Source organism: Saccoglossus kowalevskii, chromosome 16, assembly GCF_978046115.1.
Source record: "Saccoglossus kowalevskii chromosome 16, keSacKowa6.1, whole genome shotgun sequence".
Taxonomy (NCBI): Eukaryota; Metazoa; Hemichordata; class Enteropneusta; family Harrimaniidae; genus Saccoglossus; species Saccoglossus kowalevskii.
The window spans coordinates 5433649-5445819 of NC_140656.1; the positions used below are offsets into that span (position 1 = coordinate 5433649).

A 12171-nucleotide genomic window follows, 5' to 3' on the forward strand; every position below is an offset into this window, starting at 1 on the left:
TCTCATCGCACACATGACTTAAAGGGTTACTTCCAATTAAAACATCACATTCTGAAACTATTTTAGCTCCACTGTCCTCAAAGATGACAGGCTGAGCTTCTGGTATAGATGTTTGTTTGTAGTTTTCGTAGTCTCACCTTCCTTCTTAAACCTTATTCCTCAATTGGTACTTGGTAGGTCCTCTATTAAATTTGAACATTTATAATGAAGATATTTTAATTACTTTAATTTTAGTGAATGTTTTCTGTCAGTTTCGATGAAAATGCTATTTGACTTCTTGATGACTGCTAGTTTGATTGAATTGATATTTGGTATATATGCATATGTACATTGGGCGGATCTCTATTAGATTAGATCATTTTGTGACATAATTTGGCAACTATTAAACATATTATTAGTGATAATATCTAAACACAGTAATGGGAACAACGCCAAGGTCCGTTATTGCTATTACTACTATTATTGATAGACTAGTTTAGTTATCTAGTTGAACATTATACATTTACGAATTTGAATTTTGAATGTCTCAATAACAACTCATCAGATTTTAATAAAACTTGAAACAGGTGCTCTGGAACAATCCATAGAAGTGATTAGTTTGTTTACTATATTAAACAAACAAAGGAACCCCCCCCCCCATGATTCCCTGGTGCTATCCCTGGGATTGACAGGTAGTCCTTTAAGTGTAAATTATTGCATATCGGGATAATAGAGAAAACACGTCTTACTGCACAAGATATTACAAGACAAACGCTCATTTCTAGACTTACCTTAAAGCGCGGTGGTCGTCGCGCAGCGCGTATTTGAATTTCATGTAAACAAACAATGTATTTTACACGCGTTGTATACGTCGCTATGAGTCCCATATCGAACAGGACTGCCACCCTTTAATACAAGTAAAGGAGTGTGAAAACAATAATTTTGCACATCAATTGTATTGCATGAGTTTATTTCCCTAAACAGAATTATGTGACCGACAAACCTGGCCCATTTTTGTTTTCCCGAAATCAATATTTCCATGGTTGCCAATGAGTGTCCATAGTGTGCTGTACGTTGTACTAAATACGTGTTACACCCGTGTTACATATCTTGTTAAGAGTAAAAAATAAAGAATGCAGTAATATAGTGCACTGTGCTTATCAGTCAGAGTGTACAATCAATAGCAATTCATGGGCAAACTTTGTTAGCAAACTACTTGAAATAACTCGATTAAATGAAACGGATCATAATGCTAACATATTTAGAAACAATCTTAAAAGAATTTACTATGAAACAATTTGGTTGCCAACTCTATTCAAAAAGGAACATAATAAACTACGTATTTACAATAAATACAAATCAGATTATGAATTTGAACCATATCTGAATAAAATTAATAATTTAAATCACAGAGTTAGTGTAACCAAATTTAGAATTTCAGCACATAAATTACCAATTGAAAAATTAAGATACCAAAAAATACCCTCAGAGAAAAGATTTTGCACACTGTGTTCTGATCAGTCTGTTGGTGATGAAATGCATGCTCTTTTTGACTGCAAACTGGATGAAATTGTAAAGGCACGTAGCAACTTTTGGAATACTCTATCATTATACAATGATAATATTTTAAAATTACCAAAAGAAGATATGTTTGTGCATATTATGGGAATAAAAGACAGTTTCATTGCGTATTGCATCATTCTAGGAAAGTTTATTAACATAATTTTACAATACCTAATACCTAATAGTTGTTAGTGTTATCTGTTTTAACATTTTATTTTATTTTTAATATCTGTATTTCTTGTTATTGTGTTTTTTCTTTTGTGTATGATTATTGACCATGGTTTATGTACTTCCAATTCATTAATTTGAGTCAAATAAAATATACTATACTACACTATACTACCTGAGAGAACACTGATATTTGTACACGTGAGCCGGGGGTGATTTAGATATCAGCCTGTATATCCAGGTATTTGACCTTCAGGCTGTGTCTAATGTCATACCTTGTAAAAGTCAAATCTTTGTAAAATATTAATATATTAATTGTCATTTCCGTTCGCAGCGTGACAACGACCACCATACATACTACAACCGGTATATACAGACCTGCAATACTAGTACAATTACTGAACAGTAAGTTTGTAACATTTTTAGTTCTAAAATGTATTTTTGGTAACCGTTAGGAAATACTTTTGGACTTTGCAATACACAAACCTGCTTTCACGATGGCCATGATATCGTGGTATTTCACGATGGCCATGATATCGTGGTATTTCACGATGGCCATGATATCGTGGTATTTCACGATCGACCATATTCGACCATTATATGACTGTCATGTGAAACATACATGATCAGACGATGGTCGTTCATGGTCAAGTAACAAACTTAGGACTTCTATACGTGGTGATCATAATTGTGGTTTGTGCTCAATTAAAAAGTGATCATGAAATTGTGATCGACAATGAACTATCATGGTTGCTGTCTTGTGTCAAGCTTAATTTGCAAATGAAAAATATACAGTCTTTGGCGTAAATAATTTTAGCCCAGGTTGTATTTTTAACTATGTTATTGTTGGTCCGGGAGTATCGGGCAATGAAGGCCTCGAATTAGATAGATATAAATAAGAGAGGCGACCTATATAAATATCCACATATAGCCATGACAATTTCCAATATGAATTCATTTAATTCAGAAGAATAATTGCTAATTAATATTTTGTCATTTACATATCAAATAATGTATTTAACCACAGCTTGTTTTATGACTTTATTTAGCTAATGGATTCCAGGGTGTGGAGGGCATTTTGTTCAAGTGGGGGACTAATCCTTTAAATACAACATAGTTAAAGTTGACTCACGGTACCGAAAACCCGCTATCAAAACATGATATAGTGGGGTTGATTAGTCAAGAAAAGCAGGTGTAGCCTTCCCATGGTTATTCTGCATATGAACCCCTGGACCCTTCTACGTGGTCCTCTTTATTGCTGATAGCAAATTTAATTGCCTACACAGACCAACTCACTTAATTAGCAGGTTTGCTCTGATTTTCTTATGCACGGCAAGGGAATAGATCCTTTAAAGTCGGTCCATTGCCAGTGATTGATAAGCCCGGACTTCACCGTAATGCCTCCCCGAGGCTAGGGATAATAGAAATACCTTTTTGTGAGACCATGCAGCTATAGGTTTATAGTGGGCACTTTAATAACACAATCTAGCACAAAAAAGCGACTCTGGCAATTGTTTTTCCTACAGAGGCCTGGAGTTTTGTATACGTAGCTATTAGTAAATAGGTCTATGCAAAGTTGCAGTCAGCTGGGAACCATTCTATCTGTAAAATTATTAATGCGACAACATGTCTGCTATTGTATTCAATTTACATTTTTAGTTCCCAGCTGAATATTGTTGGAATGGCACCAAAGAAGTATTTTGGCTGCTTAGACTCATAGAGTGCTTGCGGCGTTTCATAATAAATGCTTTCTATTAATAATTGCATCTTAAAGTTATTAGCATATTGTCTGTGAAGTGCACATATTCCAGGTTTTCTTATTTATTCCACAACGCATGCGTAACAATGTCGTGGTGTAGTTGGTACAAAGAGTTCATCGATTAGGGAAGGGTAATGCCACTTTCCCAGTCTTGTTGACACTGGAAAATATTGGATTAATACAATTATTCCTTCCCATAAAAACAATCAACAGGTATAACCCATGTCTACATCAGTGAACTTCACCAATGTCTAGTTTGGGTTCCCATAACTCTGGGTGATTCAATGTTGCCGACTTTGTGTACATAAATAAGTTAAGAGATTACGTGACGGGCAGTAAATTGAACAGGACGATGTAGGCTAGCGGACCACGTCCCATTTTTTCTTTTACTATTCCGACCACTGAAGTATTGAAAACACATATTTAATTACGCGAATGACCTGTAAATTGAACAGGACGATGTAGGCTAGCGGACCACGTCCCATTTTTTCTTTTATCCGCCTTAATTTTTACCCATGACCAAATAAGTACGAACATATTACCGACAATGTATTTTCTCAAACTTTCCACTTTCTGGAGAAATTGGTATGTTGGGCTACCATTCAATTGTACCATACTTTTTGTCCCATTCAGACGATTGTTTTCATTGCTACTTTGGTTGGCACTTTTATTCATTGTAAGTGTTTCATCAGCCGCTGAATTATAATATCACATCTGACACCACGTTTCAATGGTTTCTCTGTACCTTGATTAAATAATAATGTACGTCCGAGTCTATATAACATATACTAGATTTATTTTGACTGTCACTACGCCATATGCATCCTGGATGACCAAAAATACACATGTGCACGAGTTACTAATACAGAATCTTGCAGATTATATTAAACGTCTTACATCATCTTAAATTGTGTCCGTTACTAGCTCACATAATCTGACCTACTCAAGTACAAGGTTAATCAATCAGAGAACTTAATTAAATGCAATTATATTCAATTATGTATCGTAATGCATACATACAGTGATATGCATTGTTGTTTGAAACCTGCTTGTAACTAGTAGGTTGTATCCCACAATGCACTGCACTGAGAGTAACATTTACAAACATGATATAATGAATATAGTTTATTTATCTTAAAGTTACATCATGCCGACATCAGATGTGGCGCCACCAAGATGCCTCCGATTCATCACATACCTTGCTCCAAGTGTTCCAATTGAATTCTTTCAAACTCTGACGTATTATTTAGAAGAGAAACTGAACATAGCGTCCTATCTAATGTGTGAAAGTCGATGGTCTGGTCCAAATCCAGATGCAGTTGATCCTTTCACTCTCAATATAGCTGATGTTGGTAAGCCTCATAGGTTGTGTCCGAGTCACAGTCTGCTCATTACTATTGATATTATATACGACCAAGCTGTTATTAACAATTATATTAACTACTATTACGAATGATCGATAATGTGACATTAGTGTGGATTTTGGTGGATAATCTTTTTATAAATATGTAATGATTTCAATAACATTAGTACATTTGATTTTTGTGACCAAGGATTTAGCTTCATGCCTTGATCAATTCCCCGTATCTTTCAAGTAACATTCCCTGAGCTCCAGCTTACGATGTCATTTTACAGTAGGTAGACTACATGACGAGTTTTGAGTAAGACACAAAGCTAGTTAAGCAAGGTTACTTAAGATATAGTCTGATTCGTAAGTTGTTCACAAAATCTCTTGGAAGACATGATCATTATAAAATATAATTTGTATGTCCCGGAAATTATGCGAGACAGCATTCCTAAATCAGAGATTAGATTAAAACAACAACAACTGTTAGACTTGTTTGTGGTCAATGTATGCTGTTCGAGAGACCAAATTCTTACACGTGCCTTGACTGCACGACTGATTCAGAATAGCTGGCCCATTTTATCTTTTTTGAACAGTGGCACTGTATTTATCATGTCTCGACATGGGAGACTTGCCAATGATTAAACGTTCTAAGTAGACAACTACAGCTACAGATCAAATCCTAGAATTGCCGATTCGCATCTATATGCCAACATATTATCATATACTTGGCATGTTTGTATCACAACATTATGTGAAATGTAATATTTTAGAGACAATACTGTCCTCACAATGATACTGCAATACCTTGAGATAACCATCAATTTGTTAACTATTACAGGTTTTATTTGCAGTACACCATTTATGCAGTTATTGCATGATAAGAAAGCACCAGTTGAGTTGCTACCAGCTGGTCCAGTTTACATGCATCCTAGAGCACAGGGTAGACCTGTTTACTTCCCCGATGTCATTATACATAAAGATAACAAGTGAGATTTCTCTAGTGTCATTGAACAAACATTGAAGATGACTCTGGCGTCATCTACTCTTCGAACTACTTAAATATTTCGCAATACATATTAGTTTGTGTCATAACAAATAAAAATAGGATGGATTTTGACAATTTCTCAAATACATTAAATTTGTATGTTATTTGTTTCTGGTTTCATTTCTCAATTTTCCCCATTCCATAATAATCAATTTGTTGTATATTGTATCCTAATGGTTTGTTCGATTCAATTTCAGAGAAAAATTCAAAGAGTTTGCCAACTTAAGAGGATGTAAATGGGCATATAATGATGATCAATCATTGAGTGGTTATTACGCGACATTAAGAAAGTTAAAGCAGATGGGAGAAAATGCAAGCTTTTTTGGACACACGATACATTCTGGTATGAAGTGTGATTATACTGTCTAGTCTTTTAAGCCTAGACTAGAATCTGTTTCCAAAATCGCTCTGCAATAAACGCATAAACACACTGGTATTGATCAATATGTGATTGGTTTATTAAGCACTGTCAGTCATCTGGGGGGGGGGGGAGGTCACATGAATGTGGGGAATTCCAAGCATGCTGCATTGAAACGGGCCAATGCAAAACTGGTAGTACTGAAACCATTGTTGTCTATCAGACAGATCACCTGAAGCATTTCTCTATAAGCTGATTATCTAAATCTTTGCTTTATGTTAGGTTAATCACCAGAAGCGTAGCTGTCTTTCAGGCTAATCTTTCGGAGCCTTGCTGTCCATTAGGCTGATCATTTGAAGCCTTGTTGTCTATCAGGCTGATCATTTGAAGCCTTGCTGTCTATCAGGCTGATCATTTGAAGCATTGCTGTCCATTAGGCTAATCATCTGAAGCCTTGCTGTCTATCAGGCTGATCATTTGAAGCCTTGCTGTCTATCAGGCTGATCATTTGAAGCCTTGCTGTCTATCAGGCTGATCATTTGAAGCATTGCTGTCTATTAGGCCGATCACCTGAATCCTTGCTGTCTATAAGGCTGATCATTTGAAGCTTTGCTGTCTATCAGGCTGATCATTTGAAGCCTTGCTGTCTATTAGGCCGATCACCTGAATCCTTGCTGTCTTTCAGGCTGATCATCTGAAGCCTTGCTGTATATCAGGCTGATCATTTGAAGCCTTGCTGTCTTTCAGGCTGACCATCTGAAGCCTTACTATCTATCAGGCTGATCATCTGAAGCTTTTCTGTCTATCAGGCTGATCATTTGAAGCCTTGCTGTCTATCAGGCTGATCATTTGAAGCCTTGCTGTCTATTAGGCCGATCACCTGAATCCTTGCTGTCTTTCAGGCTGATCATCTGAAGCCTTGCTGTATATCAGGCTGATCATTTGAAGCCTTGCTGTCTTTCAGGCTGACCATCTGAAGCCTTACTATCTATCAGGCTGATCATCTGAAGCTTTTCTGTCTATCAGGCTGATCATTTGAAGCCTTGCTGTCTATCAGGCTGATCATCTGAATCATTGCTGTCTTTCAGGCTGATCATTTGAAGCCTTACTGTCTTTCAGGCTGATCATCTGAAGCCTTACTGTCAATCAGGCTGATCATCTGAATCCTTGCTGTCTATCAGGCTGATCATCTGAAGCCTTACTGTCAATCAGGCTGATCATCTGAATCCTTGCTGTCTATCAGGCTGATCATCTGAAGCCTTACTGTCTATCAGGCTGATCATTTGAAGCATTGCTGTCTATCAGGCTGATCATTTGAAGCCTTGCTGTATATCAGGCTGATCATTTGAAGCCTTGCCGTCTTTCAGGCTGATCATCTGAAGCCTTACTGTCTTTCAGGCTGATCATTTGAAGCATTGCTGTCTATCAGGCTGATCATCTGAATCCTTGCTGTCTATCAGGCTGATCATCTGAAGCCTTACTGTCTAACAGGCTGATCATTCGAAGCCTTACTGTCTATCAGGCTGATCATTTGAAGCCTTGCTGTATATAAGGCTGATCATTTGAAGCCTTACTGTCAATCAGGATGATCATCTGAAGCCTTACTGTCTATCAGGCTGCTCATTTGAAGCCTTGTTGTCTTTCAGGCTGATTATTTGAAGCCTTACTGTCTTTCAGGCTGATCATCTGAAGCCTTACTGTCAATCAGGCTGATCATCTGAAGCCTTGCTATCTATAAGGCTGATCATTTGAAGCCTTGCTGTCTATCAGGCTGATCATTTGAAGCCTTATTGTCTATCAGGCTGATCATCTGAAGCCTTGCTGTCTATCAGGCTGATCATCTGAAGCCTTACTGTCAATCAGGACGATCATCTGAAGCCTTGCTGTCTATCAGGCTGAGCATTTGAAGCCTTACTGTCTTTCAGGCTGATCATCTGAAGCCTTACTGTCTATCACGCTGATTATCTGAAGCCTTACTGTCTATTGGGCTGATCATTCAAAGCCATGCTGTCTATTAGACTGATAATTTGAAGCCTTGTTGTCTATTAGGCTGATCATCTGAAGCCTTGCTGTCTATTAGGCTGATCATCTGAAGCCTTGCTGTCTATTAGACTGATCATTTGAAGCCTTGCTGTCTATCACGCTGATTATCTGAAGCCTTACTGTCTATTGGGCTGATCATTCAAAGCCATGCTGTCTATTAGACTGATAATTTGAAGCCTTGTTGTCTATTAGGCTGATCATCTGAAGCCTTGCTGTCTATTAGACTGATCATTTGAAACCTTGCTGTCTATCAGGCTGATCATTTGAAGCTTTACTGTCTATCACGCTGATTATCTGAAGCCTTACTGTCTATTGGGCTGATCATTCAACGCCATGCTGTCTATTAGACTGATAATTTGAAGCCTTGTTGTCTATTAGGCTGATCATCTGAAGCCTTGCTGTCTATTAGACTGATCATTTGAAGCCTTGCTGTCTATCAGGCTGATCATTTGAAGATTTGCTGTCTATCACGCTGATTATCTGAAGCCTTACTGTCTATTGGGCTGATCATTCAAAGCCATGCTGTCTATTAGACTGATAATTTGAAGCCTTGTTGTCTATTAGGCTGATCATCTGAAGCCTTGCTGTCTAGTAGACTGATCATTTGAAGCCTTGCTGTCTATTAGGCTAATCATTTGAAGCCTTGCTGTCTATCAGGCTGATCATTTGAAGCCTTGTTGTCTATCAGGCTGATCATTTGAAGCCTTGCTGTCTATCAGGCTGATCATTTGAAGCATTGCTGTCCATTAGGCTAATCATCTGAAGCCTTGCTGTCTATCAGGCTGATCATTTGAAGCCTTGCTGTCTATCAGGCTGATCATTTGAAGCCTTGCTGTCTATCAGGCTGATCATTTGAAGCATTGCTGTCTATTAGGCCGATCACCTGAATCCTTGCTGTCTATAAGGCTGATCATTTGAAGCTTTGCTGTCTATCAGGCTGATCATTTGAAGCCTTGCTGTCTATTAGGCCGATCACCTGAATCCTTGCTGTCTTTCAGGCTGATCATCTGAAGCCTTGCTGTATATCAGGCTGATCATTTGAAGCCTTGCTGTCTTTCAGGCTGACCATCTGAAGCCTTACCATCTATCAGGCTGATCATCTGAAGCTTTTCTGTCTATCAGGCTGATCATTTGAAGCCTTGCTGTCTATCAGGCTGATCATCTGAATCATTGCTGTCTTTCAGGCTGATCATTTGAAGCCTTACTGTCTTTCAGGCTGATCATCTGAAGCCTTACTGTCAATCAGGCTGATCATCTGAATCCTTGCTGTCTATCAGGCTGATCATCTGAAGCCTTACTGTCAATCAGGCTGATCATCTGAATCCTTGCTGTCTATCAGGCTGATCATCTGAAGCCTTACTGTCTATCAGGCTGATCATTTGAAGCATTGCTGTATATAAGGCTGAGCATTTGAAGCCTTACTGTCTTTCAGGCTGATCATCTGAAGCCTTACTGTCTATCACGCTGATTATCTGAAGCCTTACTGTCTATTGGGCTGATCATTCAAAGCCATGCTGTCTATTAGACTGATAATTTGAAGCCTTGTTGTCTATTAGGCTGATCATCTGAAGCCTTGCTGTCTATTAGGCTGATCATCTGAAGCCTTGCTGTCTATTAGACTGATCATTTGAAGCCTTGCTGTCTATCACGCTGATTATCTGAAGCCTTACTGTCTATCAGGCTGATCATTCAAAGCCATGCTGTCTATTAGACTGATAATTTGAAGCCTTGTTGTCTATTAGGCTGATCATCTGAAGCCTTGCTGTCTATTAGACTGATCATTTGAAACCTTGCTGTCTATCAGGCTGATCATTTGAAGCTTTACTGTCTATCACGCTGATTATCTGAAGCCTTACTGTCTATTGGGCTGATCATTCAACGCCATGCTGTCTATTAGACTGATAATTTGAAGCCTTGTTGTCTATTAGGCTGATCATCTGAAGCCTTGCTGTCTATTAGACTGATCATTTGAAGCCTTGCTGTCTATCAGGCTGATCATTTGAAGCTTTGCTGTCTATCACGCTGATTATCTGAAGCCTTACTGTCTATTGGGCTGATCATTCAAAGCCATGCTGTCTATTAGACTGATAATTTGAAGCCTTGTTGTCTATTAGGCTGATCATCTGAAGCCTTGCTGTCTATTAGACTGATCATTTGAAGCCTTGCTGTCTATTAGGCTAATCATTTGAAGCCTTGCTGTCTATCAGGCTGATCATTTGAAGCCGTGTTGTCTATCAGGCTGATCATTTGAAGCCTTGCTGTCTATCAGGCTGATCATTTGAAGCATTGCTGTCCATTAGGCTAATCATCTGAAGCCTTGCTGTCTATCAGGCTGATCATTTGAAGCCTTGCTGTCTATCAGGCTGATCATTTGAAGCCTTGCTGTCTATCAGGCTGATCATTTGAAGCATTGCTGTCTATTAGGCCGATCACCTGAATCCTTGCTGTCTATAAGGCTGATCATTTGAAGCTTTGCTGTCTATCAGGCTGATCATTTGAAGCTTTGCTGTATATCAGGCTGATCATTCAAAGCCATGTTGTCTATTAGACTGATAATTTGAAGCCTTGTTGTCTATTAGGCTGATCATCTGAAGCCTTGCTGTCTATTAGGCTGATCATCTGAATCCTTACTGTCTATCATACTAATCATCTGAAGCCTTGCTGTCTATCAGGCTGGTCATCTGAAGTCTTGCTGTCTATTAGGCTGATCATCTGAATCCTTGCTGTCTTTCAGGCTGACCATCTGAAGCCTTACTATCTATCAGGCTGATCATCTGAAGCCTTGCTGTCTTTCAGGCTGACCATCTGAAGCCTTACTATCTATCAGGCTGATCATCTGAAGCCTTGCTGTCTATTGGGCTGATCATTTGAAGCCTTGCTGTCTTTCAGGCTGACCATCTGAAGCCTTACTATCTATCAGGCTGATCATCTGAAGCCTTGCTGTCTATCAGGCTGATCATCTGAAGCCTTGCTGTCTATTAGGCTGATCATCTGAATCCTTGCTGTCTTTCAGGCTGACCATCTGAAGCCTTACTATCTATCAGGCTGATCATCTGAAGCTTTTCTGTCTATCAGGCTGATCATTTGAAGCCTTGCTGTCTATCAGGCTGATCATTTGAAGCCTTGCTGTCTATTAGGCCGATCACCTGAATCCTTGCTGTCTTTCAGGCTGATCATCTGAAGCCTTGCTGTATATCAGGCTGATCATTTGAAGCCTTGCTGTCTTTCAGGCTGACCATCTGAAGCCTTACTATCTATCAGGCTGATCATCTGAAGCTTTTCTGTCTATCAGGCTGATCATTTGAAGCCTTGCTGTCTATCAGGCTGATCATCTGAATCATTGCTGTCTTTCAGGCTGATCATTTGAAGCCTTACTGTCTTTCAGGCTGATCATCTGAAGCCTTACTGTCAATCAGGCTGATCATCTGAATCCTTGCTGTCTATCAGGCTGATCATCTGAAGCCTTACTGTCAATCAGGCTGATCATCTGAATCCTTGCTGTCTATCAGGCTGATCATCTGAAGCCTTACTGTCTATCAGGCTGATCATTTGAAGCATTGCTGTCTATCAGGCTGATCATTTGAAGCCTTGCTGTATATCAGGCTGATCATTTGAAGCCTTGCCGTCTTTCAGGCTGATCATCTGAAGCCTTACTGTCTTTCAGGCTGATCATTTGAAGCCTTACTGTCAATCAGGATGATCATCTGAAGCCTTACTGTCTATCAGGCTGCTCATTTGAAGCCTTGTTGTCTTTCAGGCTGATTATTTGAAGCCTTACTGTCTTTCAGGCTGATCATCTGAAGCCTTACTGTCAATCAGGCTGATCATCTGAAGCCTTGCTATCTATAAGGCTGATCATTTGAAGCCTTGCTGTCTATCAGGCTGATCATTTGAAGCCTTATTGTCTA

The 12171-nt window shown here is 38.9% G+C and overlaps 1 pseudogene; it reads left to right on the forward strand.

The window, feature by feature from the left end:
• The first annotated feature begins 4616 nt into the window (after positions 1-4616).
• Positions 4617-12171, forward strand: part of LOC144346058 (uncharacterized) — a 29026-nt pseudogene continuing 21471 nt past the window's right edge.